Below are 11654 nucleotides of genomic sequence, written 5' to 3'. Positions count from 1 at the left end.
TTATATGTAGCTATTTTAACAAAATGGAGTGTGTCAAAGTACCAGTTACATGTAGCTATTTTAACAGAATGGAGTGTGTCAAACTAGTTACTCCAAAAGCTTAAGCTGTTGGAGAAGGCGTTATTCAATCTTTTATACTTTAACACTCTCCCTCTCACGTGTGGTGTGGCCCGCCCCTCTTTCTAAGGTTGGCATACACGTGTCACATGTGGCCCCTCTTTTGGGTTTGGCCATTGCATGTGGATTTTTACTATCAAGGAGGTCTGAGCTCTGGACCTTCGGCTTTGTTACCATGTGAAACTACTAGTTACTCCAAAAGCTTAAGCTGTTTGAGAAGGCGTTATTTAATCTTTTTTACTTTAACATAGAGGATTATGAGATGGCACTATTAAGGATTCTAATCCGGACCATCCATTTTTGTGGGGTCCATCTGATGATGGATGATCTTTTACTGTGCAAACCGAATCCTAAAAAAACAAAGGAGCAGCCTAGGTTCAGAGAAAATTCATTTATTAATAACCTAAAACTGTCTATTCCCGTAATCTGTGGACATGGAGTCAACCACATGAACGGCCAAGATCTTCACGGGGGTACCATTATTTGAAATAGCAGAAATCATTCTCCATCGAAGACAAACACTGTTTCTTTCTTATTCTTTTTTATTATTTTTTTAAAAATATTTATTTCTGCAGGAGTTTATATAGTTTAAGCCGGTATAGCACAATATTTTTCAAGAAGTACCTATGGCTTACACCACAAGATATCCAATGATCGGCCTAAATAGGTTGTGCCCAAAAAATCATTTCTATAGGAAGGTCCTAGCCCTCTGATCTATTCAGAAATTGCATATTATAGAAACCTCCATAGATCAGAGGGTTTGGATCATCCTTGTGTTTTTTTAGGGCATAACCTACGTATTGTGGCCCATCAAATGGACGGTTTGGATCATCTAATGGTGTAAGCCATACATTACATTTTGAAAATACTGGACTGTATGGGCATATACCATATAAAAACTCTTATTTATACAGCATAATTAAATCCCTCCAATTTTAACTTGTTAACTGCATTTCATTAAAATCACCTAGAGAAAAAAACAATACGAGCGACTCCAACTGGCAGTCGCGAAAAATAACACAGGCGTGTCTTCCTAGCAGCTCAAAAAGTCACTTACAAATTGACATAAAACCGAAATACGTTATTTAATCCACCCCACTTCCCATCAACACATTATCATTACACGATTACATCTTATTATAAGCCATTAAATAATGAGGAATGATAGAATGAAGAACTCTCTTGCAAAAACTCAGCTTCAAGGGTGCCCCTATTGGTTGATTTGTGCAAAGTCAATACTGTTTTTACTTTTTTAACCGGCCATCCACTTTTTTCGGCACCATTCTCCAATAAATCAACCAATAGGGGCGCCCTTGAAGGTGGTTATTGCATGGGTACCCTTTATTCTATCATTTCTCTAGATTACAATATAACACAAGCATATATATATATTTACATTGGGATTTGCAAAGCTCCATCGTAAAAGGCTTTTTGCGGCTGGTGTGTTGCACGTCATACCAGCCACCTCGTGAATGGAGACAAAAGTCGTTGTTTTCATTAACGACGTGCATGGTCTGATGTGCGACAGGCCAATCGCGAAAACCCTTTTGCGATGGACGCTAGCAATTCCCATTTACATTATTTTTTCTGCACTACAATGCCTCTCCAATACAATATAACTCCACCATCCATCTCCTCTATGTTTCAAATTTTCAACCCCCCTCTCTCTCCCAAACCACTCTCTCTTCCTCTCCCTCGCCTCCGGCAACTGCCATGTCTACCAAAGATTGCCGACACCACGACGATGATCGCCGGAGACTCTACCGGAGACTCTTCGCCATCTTCCTCACCTTCATATTCCTCGTCCTCCTCGCGATCTTCATAATATGGCTAGTCCTCCGCCCTACAAAACCTCGTTTCACCCTCCTAGACGCCATCATCTACCAATTCAACCTCACCACCCCAACTCTCCTCACCACCGTACTCCAAGTCACCATCAATTCCCATGACCCTAACAGTCGAATCGGCATTTACTATGACCAACTCGATATCTATGCCTCGTACTATAACGAACAAATAACCCTTGCTACTGTTATACCTCCTAACTATCAGGGTCATAACGGCGTTACCATTTGGTCTCCGTTTCTTAACGGCTTTAACGTTCCTGTCTCTCCCTATCTCTCTGCTACGTTAAACCAAGATCAGGCTTTGGGTTTTTTTCTGGTCAACGTTAAGATTAACGGTCGTCTCCGTTGGCAAGTTGGGTCATGGACTTCAGGTCATTACGATATCTATGTTAATTGTCCTGCTTATATTAGGGTCGATGGACCGAACGGTAACGGCCTCCGTTTGCAGTTTCCGTCAGGTTGCTCAACCGACGTTTGACGGTGACGTTTTCGGTTTTTTTTCCCCTACTGTGCTCTTTTTTTCTCCCGTCTATGTTTTTCTCTCTCCTTGACGCCGTTAGTTTTTTTTTTCTCTCTCTAAGAAAATAGTTATGTTTGTACATTTTATTTACAGAATAAAGAAGGGAAGAACAAGAGTAGGAGTGGAGCTTATGGAGTCATATTTTTCCATTTATTATTAGTATATCCGTTTACCGATATTGGCACTACCGTGTTTTGATAATTGCACAAAGTCATCTTGTCTTTTAGGGATTTGCTATGCAATTTTGCCTAAAGCCATTTTGCAGGCACAGGCACGCACCCTTTTTATGGATATTGTATTATTTATTTAATTCATTTTGAGGTGGCTGTTCTCTCCTGCAAAAGTGCGAAATGGCTTTCTATTAGCAAAATCGGGTTTTTTATTATTTAAACAGCGGTCAAAGGTTATGATGGTTCTCAGAAAGCTGTTAGCCAATTAAAAAGAAAAGACAATCTAAGTTTGTGCAATTATTAAAACAGCGTAGTGCCAGTAGCCTTATTATTTAGGAGTAATTGATGATCATTTTCATTTTCCTTTAATTAAACATAGATAATATAATCTTTGAGTGGAGAAAGGAGAAGTGGGTAGGGATTGTTGAGGCCTCTTCGTAGAGTCATACGCCCCCATCTGCACCGAGATGACCGACGTTTGTCACCCAATAAGCAACGATACTCCAGGGTTAGTTATGTACAACGATACTCCAGGGTTGAAAGGTTCCTACATTTCCCTTTCTATGTTTATTGATGATGATGATAAGCCAAAGGCTTGGGTTATTGTCAATCTCCATCTCTCTTAGTCAGAGAAGGAAATGTTATTAAAATTGCCAATGGAGGCTTACACTGAGTATTGAATGGTTCTAAAACCATTTTTTAGTTAATCAAGTGGTAGAGGTGTACATCAACCTGCCTATCACTTTCTCCACTACACATGGCACATGCATATGGGACATCACAGAGCAAACAGTCACATCCTTCAACGAATTGCAAGGGAATTTGGCCTAGTTTCCAGCCAAAGATTAGCATGATGAAACTTCTTTGTTTTCGGTATTTTGTTTTTTGTTTTTTGTTTTATTCTTATCCATATCTTTGGCTAGGATTAGTTAGTGATTAGAGATCATAGGTTATCTTGAGTTTTACTTTTGTGAGTCATTTATTAAGAGGAGTCTACTTTTGCTTTTGTTTGGAGTCTTTTATTCTGAGGTTGCTCATGTACAAATATATAAGTGGATGGTTGATAAGAAAAAATGAACTTTTGGATTTTAGAAAATTTGGATATCACGTATTGTGAGAATAATAGGCCCTGAGCCTTCTTCTTCTCTTCTTATGCTATGGTTTTGTGAAAACCATAGAACAAAGGTAAGAAATTATATTTGGCTTTGGGTTTTGCAATTTCTTATTTAATCCACCGCATTAATTTGATATCTGAGCACAAGGTTGTTAATTAGTGGCGTTCGTCGGGAAGAGGCGACTATCATGTGAAGCAATTGTGGGCGTGATCGAGGTGTATGTGCTCCTCATCAAGATCATTAAATAGACGAAGTTGAAGATTTACGGAGGCAAATATATTCATCAACTTACGAAATGTGTAGCGCGTCTTGAAATTCGTAGAGGCTATAAAAATAGTCTCGTCTCGAAAGATTTTAACCCTTTTGATCATCGTGCTCCGCAGGGAGAGCCGGGTGAAAGGCAAGTTCAAGATCAGATGGATCCTAATCAACCCAACGAAGAATTTGACGAGTGGGTTGAATAGAAGGTTCTAGATGAACAACTACAACTAGATTTGGTCAAAGAGTTTAACGAGTTGGTCAAATCAAAGGTTCTAAATGAACAACCATGTTTTTGACAACTACAATGATGATGAAGGTGGCGCGATCACTTGGAATGATCTAGGCAAGGCAGTGGTTACTTGTACTACGAATAGTCTTATGGTTGGTAGTGGGGATTATGAGGATGTGATGGCGTAAGATATATTGTGTATTATGAAACAACGAACGAAAAAGTAAAAGAAATTATATCTAACGGCATGGAAATCGAAGTGGAAGGTAAATGAAAAAATACTAATTTGATTTCTTCATCGATTTTTTCCGATTCATTTTTATTAGATTATACATTGAAGCCTACACTGGATATTTATAAATTCAAGCCAGATCAAGAAAAATTATCTTTTCGTTCTAGAGATTATGTAGAAGAGTTTGATGCTCTAGAGTTTCAGATGATTATCGTTCTTCGATACTTCAAATTTTGAGGAAGAATTTTTCTTAATCATGGGAAAATGATGCCTACAAATATTAGTGAGAAAGTGCACTCTTTGGCAGATACTTCAACGAATTGCAAGGAAATTTGGCCTAGTTTCTAGCCAAAGATTAGCATGATGAAACTTCTTTGTTTTAGGTATTTTGTTTTTTTTTATTCTTATCCTTATCTTTTAGCTAGGATTAGTTAGTGATTAGAGATCATAGGTTATCTTGAGTTTTACTTTTTGTGAGTCATTTATTAAGAGGAGTCTACTCTTGCTTCTGTTTGGAGTCTTTTATTATGACCAGTGGCGGAGCCAGGATTTATACATAAGGGGGGCAGGCTTATACATAAGAGGGTAGGCTTCAAATTTTAAAGGGGGCTGGGCCCAACTGAGTTGGGCCTATTAAGGAGTTTGGCCCAACTCAACAGTGGCAGCTGCCCTACTTATGCTACATGTAGCTCCACCCCTGATTACGAGGACTCTTTGCTCATGTACAAATATATAAGTGGACGGTTGATAAGAAGAAAACGAACTTTTGGATTTTAGAAAATTTGAATATCACGTTTTGAGAAAAAAAAGAAGGCCGTGATGGGGTATAAAAACAGTAGCCTATTAGCTGTCGACACGTGGCCAGAGGATGGCCCACCGCAGACCCTGCGTCAGCAGGGGTAGTTTGGTAATTACCGCAGAGTAGGTGAATTCGAACCTATAGCTGGCCGACACCTGTCCTGGGGCAATAACTCCCCAACTATCCCAGGTTTCCTTCTATAAAAGGGCTTCCAAAGCTCATAAACAAGGGTAATAACTTCTTACCCACCACTCTTAAACTAGCTCTGCACGCCTGCTCATACTGACTTGAGTGTCGAAGGGCCTGTCCGGAGTAAAACTTCGGGTTGGTCTTCTGACCTCGTTCGCTCCTTGTGTAGGACTCAGCCCCTTCACTTTTGTTCCTCAAGATTTAACTCATCCACTTCGGCTCCTCGGGTCCTCCAGCTCGGCTCTTACGTCGCTGTTGTATCTGTTACCGATTTTAGGCCTAACAGGCCGTGAGCCTTCTTCTTCTCTTCTTGTGTTATGGTTTTGTGAAAACTGTAGAACAAAGATGAGAAATTATATTTGGTTTTGGGTTTTGCAATTTCTTATTTCTTCTGCCGCATTAAAACCATTGGGCCCAGGTCCGGTGCCGAATGAAGATCTCATTGGCAAGATTAGATGTGGGCAAAAATTAAGTGCTTAATGATATTTTAAACACCATATTTTTTAAATAATGATCACAATGATGTTTGGTCAGTGGCCATTAACGTGGTGGCCCACCTGATCAATGATCTCAATCTCTATGGTGGAGACGGTGGGGAGGACGAGATATATCAAATTGTTGAATTCTAACTTCAAGTTAGAAGAAAATCAGCTGATAAACACTCTTAAATTACAGCTCCTGTTAATTACAAGAAATCAACCACGAAGAAAGTCACTTTTATGATCAAAGGTAAAAGACAATTTTTGAGACTTAAAGATTGCATAGGTGAGGTGTGAAACCACGACTGACGATCTTGTAGAACCACGACTGATGACTTTGCAGAAACCAACCAATAAGGGCGCCCTTGATGCTGATTTTTGCAAGCGCATCCTTCATTCTATCATTCCTCTTGTTTTGATTGGTTTTTAATAAAACTGGATGTTCAATTGGTTGAACTGGGTCAGACCGGCTGGTTCGATCCGGTTGGTATTGTAGCTCTCACTAATCCTTTTTTTTTCTTTATTTGCTTCCTCTCCGTGGAATTGATAGCGAAAAAGGACACATTAAGCGTCTTTGTTTTTTTTCCATAATTTTTCCCATTTTACATTTTACATTAAGCGTCTTTGCTTCCTTTCACGATGCCCGTGTGATTTCATCAAATTTCTTTGAGTTTTGCCTTAGTAAAGGTCATGTTTTCCTAATCACTTCTAGCTATGCTATGTTTTAACTATTTTTCCTCATCTCTGACCTCTAGGAGGTTATGTTAGGAGCGATCTGACCGTTATTTCCAGAATAAAAAAAACTCGAGATATCATCACCCCATCCGGTATTGAAAGTTTGAGTTTCCTCAAACATTCTTTACCTGTTTTGTAATCCGGTATCGAAAGTTTGAGTCTTCTCAAACATTCTTTACCCGTTTTGAAATCCGGTATTGAAAATTTGAGTCTTCTCAAATATTCTTTACCCGCTTTGTAATTCGGTATCGAAAGTTTGAGTCTTCTCAAATATTCTTTACCCGTTTTGAAATCCGGTATTGAAAGTTTGAGTCTTCTCAAACATTTTTTTTACTCATTTTGAAATTCGGTATTGAAAATTTGACTCTTCTCAAATATTCTCTACCCGTCTTGTATTCCGGTATTGAAAGTTTGAGTCTTCTCAAACATTCTTTACCCGTATTGAAATTCGGTATTGAAAGTTTGAGTCTTCTCAAACATTCTTTACCCGTTTTGAATGATCTGGCCCTCGATTCCAGGATAAAAACTCGATGTATCATCATCCTATCCGGTATTGAAAGTTTGAGTCTTCTCAAACATTTCTTTTACCCGTTTTGAAATCCGGTATTAAAAATTTGAGTCTTCTCAAATATTCTCTACCCGTCTTATATTCCGGTATTGAAAGTTTGAGTCTTCTCAAACATTCTTTACCCGTTTAGTAATCTGGTATCAAAAGTTTGAGTCTTCTCAAATATTCTTTACCCGTTTTGAATGATCTGGCTCTCGATTCTAGGATAAAAACTCGATGTATCATCATCCTATCCGGTATTGAAAGTTTGAGTCTTCTCAAACATTTTTTGTACCCATTTTGAAATCTGGTATTGAAAATTTGAGTCTTCTCAAATATTCTCTACCCGTCTTGTATTCCGGTATTGAAAGTTTGAGTCTTCTCAAACATTCTCTACTCGTTTAGTAATCCGGTATCAAAAGTTTGAGTCTTCTCAAATATTCTTTACCCGTTTTGAATGAGCTAGCTCTCGATTCCAGAATAAAAACTCGATGTATCATCATCCTATCCGGTATTGAAAGTTTGAGTCTTCTCAAACATTCTCTACCCGTTTTGTAATCCTGTATTGAAAGTTTGAGTCTTCTCAAACATTCTCTACCCGTCTTGTATTCCGGTATTGAAAGTTTGAGTCTTCTCAAACATTCTCTACCCGTCTTGTAATCCGGTATTGAAAGTTTGAGTCTCCTCAAACATTCTCTACCCATTTTGTAATCCGGTATTGAAAGTTTGAGTCTTCTCAAACATTCTCTACCCGTTTTGTAATCCGGTAATGAAAGTTTGAGTCTTCTCAAACATTCTCTACCCGTTTTGTAATCCGGTATTGAAAGTTTGAGTCTTCTCAAATATTCTCTACCCGTTTTGAAATCAAGTATTGAAAACTTGAGTCTTCTCAAATATTCTCTACCCGTTTTGTAATCCGGTATTGAAAGTTTGAGTCTTCTCAAACATTCTCTACCCGTTTTGTAATCCGGTATTGAAAGTTTGAGTCTTCTCAAACATTCTCTACCCGTTTTGAAATCCGGTATTGAAAACTTAAGTCTTCTCAAATATTCTCTACCCGTCTTGTATTCCGGTATTGATAGTTTGAGTCTCCTCGAACGCTCTCTTCCCGTCTTATATTCCGGTATTGATAGTTTGAGTCTCCTCAAACATTCTCTATCCGTCTTGTATTCCGGCATTGATAGTTTGAGTCTCCTCAAACATTCTCTACCCGTCTTGTATTCCGGCATTGATAGTTTGAGTCTCCTCAAACATTCTCTACCCGTCTTATTCCAGTATTGATAGTTTGAGTCTCATCAAACATTCTCTACCCGTCTTGTATTCCGGTATTGATAGTTTGAGTCTTCTCAAACGTTCTCTACCCGTCTTGTAGTCCGGTATTGATAGTTTGAGCCTTCTCAAACATTCTCTACCCGTCTTGTAGTTCGGTATTGAAAGTTTGAGTTTTCTCAAATACTTCTTTACCCGTTTTGGTAATTTAATAATCCGGTTTTGAGTCTTCTCAAGTATTCTTTACCCGTTTTAGCTCCCGATAATTAGCCAAGTGATTGTTGGTTTAAATTGTCAGTCAAAATCTTCATTCTTCAAAACGAGCACCGAGTTAAGTCGGTGAGGGGCTTTCACTCCAATGTTTGCCGAGTTTGAGTGTTGTTGAAAAGCCATATTACTGTTTCACCTTTGTGACTACCATTCTTAGAACCAAAAACCCAAAAATTTGTTTTGTTTTGATAATCGGGTCGGCCAAAATGTGTTGTCTTGTTAGCTTTGCCATTCGTGTGACAAGCACACTCTGCCAAAGAGGGGCATCTGTAGACACCTCATTTTGACCTGACCCAATTTCTCAATATCAAATAAAATCTTGAAATCCAGGTCCCGAAACCGAAGTCGAAGTCTACCAGAATCAATTTCCATGTTCCTGGAACCGATTCCTGAAGTGTTTGAAACCGAGTCCCGAAATTTCCAAAAAAACCGAGATCTAATTGTGAAAGAACCTGAAAAATTCGAAAATGCCCATCTGGAGCCCATTTTTTGAAATATTCTGAAAGCCCAAGTGTTCCCCGAATCACGCTAATATTCTCCATCAATTGTCCCGACCTTCTCTTTCATTTGTGCAAAATTTACAAAATTTACAAAATCTCCCAGAGTTTTGTTATTAGCACTCCTCGAGCTCCAATTCTTACCCATGACCCTATTTTGATATGTTCACTAACCCATCTTCTCTCAATACTTAAGTGCTATCAAAGGGTTATTCCATTATCTAAATACCCCTGTGAGACATTTAAAAAAGGAAAAGACAAGCGGGGTTTGTGCCCATATCAAAATGTAGTGGTGTTAATATCATTACCTTTTTAACACAAAAATTAAATAACTAGGTTATTCATCCCTTCTCTGGCTTAGATCACCTCCTCTAGAGCAAAAAGTTATTATAAATACACCATGGGTGGTCTGTCTAGGGGAGTACAAGGGGTTTTGAATATATCATTTTCCACTGGGGTTGTTTTAACTTGGGCCCCATCCTTGTGTAAAAAAAAAGTAGTTATGAGATACACTAAAGGGTGCTGTCCAAACGAAAAGAGGGGTAAAAATATCATTTCCTTCTAAACCACCGAATTAGGACATAAAAGGGAGGGGGTTTTCTTCATGAGGAAGAAAAAGAAAAAAAGGAGGGAGGAGCCTCATTGAGGACAACCACCAAGGGAGAGAGAGAGAGAGAGGGAGACCACCATCTTCTTCTTCATTTTCTTCTCCCCAACAAGTGTTTTCATTTTTGCAGCCACAAGACGGAGGAGAATATTTGCAGAGGAGGGAGCTCATGCCCATCATCATCACCACCATTCAACCACCTGCTACCACCTCTCCATCTTCTCCAAATCCCACCTTCCCATCTTCACATCTTCACAGTCACTAAATCCCTTCCATCTCTCCCATCTCTTTCTCTTCCATGGCTACCATTTTTTTAATTTTATTTTATCTTATTTTTTACCCAAAATCCACATCTACTCCCCATCGCCACCGGCGAGCCATTGACCTCATCTTCATCACCACCTCCACCATATTCATTCCACTACCATCATAGCAGCCCCTACATTTACTATCAGCCACCATCACTAAGGCCATCTACTCCATCTTCTCCGATCACCCTAAAACCATCACCAAGACCACACAAACCCCCAAATTCATCACATTCACAACCCAGATCTGATCATCTCCGGCCCCTTCCTCGCAATTTCGACCATAATCACCTCAAACCCCCTCCATGTTACGAGCCACCATCTCCCTAATCATTTTCCCAAGCCCAAACCCATCTTGTCTTCACTTGAGAAACCCAAAATCCATCGCCCATTTCATCTCCTTCTCACCCTCGATTCTCTCTGGTTTGAGGCTTCTCATTTTGCAAAAAAAGGGAAAAAAATTAGAGAGGGAAATAGAGAGCAAAAGGAAAGGGGGCTGCTCTCATTTCGTAAAAGAGAAAAACAGGGGAGAGAGGGGCGAGAAACAGTAAGGGGCGAGAGAGAAGGAGAAATTGAGGGAGGGAAGAAAAGATGGGGAGCTCGAGCTTCACCCACCATCATCTTCAACAAGCCTCGTTCCATGCCCACTTTGCCATGTCCATCACCTCCATCCACACCACCCTCTTCCATCTCAGCCATCTTGTTCTTCATCATTTTCTCCTTTGATTTCTCACCACTACCACTATCCCCACCACTATCATCTTTCCCTCTACAGCCATCTCTAACCCCTACTCCTCCCATTGCAGCCACAATCAAACCCTCTTACCTCCATTGTTGCCACTTTCTTCATTCCCCACTTCCTAAAACATTAATAGCATTTGAAAATTTAAAGCATTTTGTGACTAGTTAGGAAAGTTTGCTTTCGAACTACGTTGGCTTGATCCTCTTTCACGAGGTACGTAGTGCAGCTTGGGGTCTTTATCCGAAGTCCACCCAAACTTTGTAAATAGACTTTTTAAATCTTTCAAAAAATCATTCAAATAACTTTAAAACCTTGTTTTCAAAAGGATCTTCCTCTAGAGTTAGGAGTTTGTCATAGATAGAGAGTTTTAGAGTTAGGAGTTTGTCTTTTGTTGTGTGCTTGTTGTGTGTTTGTGTTAGAGTTAGGAGTTTGTCCTAAGTAGGAGCGCCTCCGTCCGGTCAGTTGGCGATTCACATCGCCGACTGATGACTAGGTCTTGGATACGTTAGTGATCCCATTATTTTCCTTAGGACGCGCAGCCTAGTTATACATAGGTTGTAGGAACCATCTGCATTAGTTTAAGGCTAACCTTCATTTAGTTAGGGCATATAGAGTGTCCTAAAATCCACAATCCACTGGAATTTAAATAATCGCACAAGAAGCTTTAAAAACTAGTCTGGTATTTTAGGTCGAGTCTAGGATAGAGGTCCAGGTGTCTTAG

General features: G+C 39.4%; 1 pseudogene; it reads left to right on the top strand.

Moving 5' to 3' along the window:
• The first annotated feature begins 1742 nt into the window (after positions 1-1742).
• Positions 1743-2610, top strand: LOC143863962 (NDR1/HIN1-like protein 1 pseudogene; annotated as a pseudogene).
• Positions 2611-11654: the final 9044 nt, after the last annotated feature.

The sequence above is a fragment of the Tasmannia lanceolata genome, unplaced genomic scaffold (assembly GCF_043159265.1).
Source record: "Tasmannia lanceolata isolate RefF3 unplaced genomic scaffold, GAP_Taslan_0.1 ptg000044l, whole genome shotgun sequence".
Taxonomy (NCBI): Eukaryota; Viridiplantae; Streptophyta; class Magnoliopsida; order Canellales; family Winteraceae; genus Tasmannia; species Tasmannia lanceolata.
Note: the sequence above shows the minus strand (reverse complement) of the source record. Positions and strands in the feature narration are given on the sequence as shown.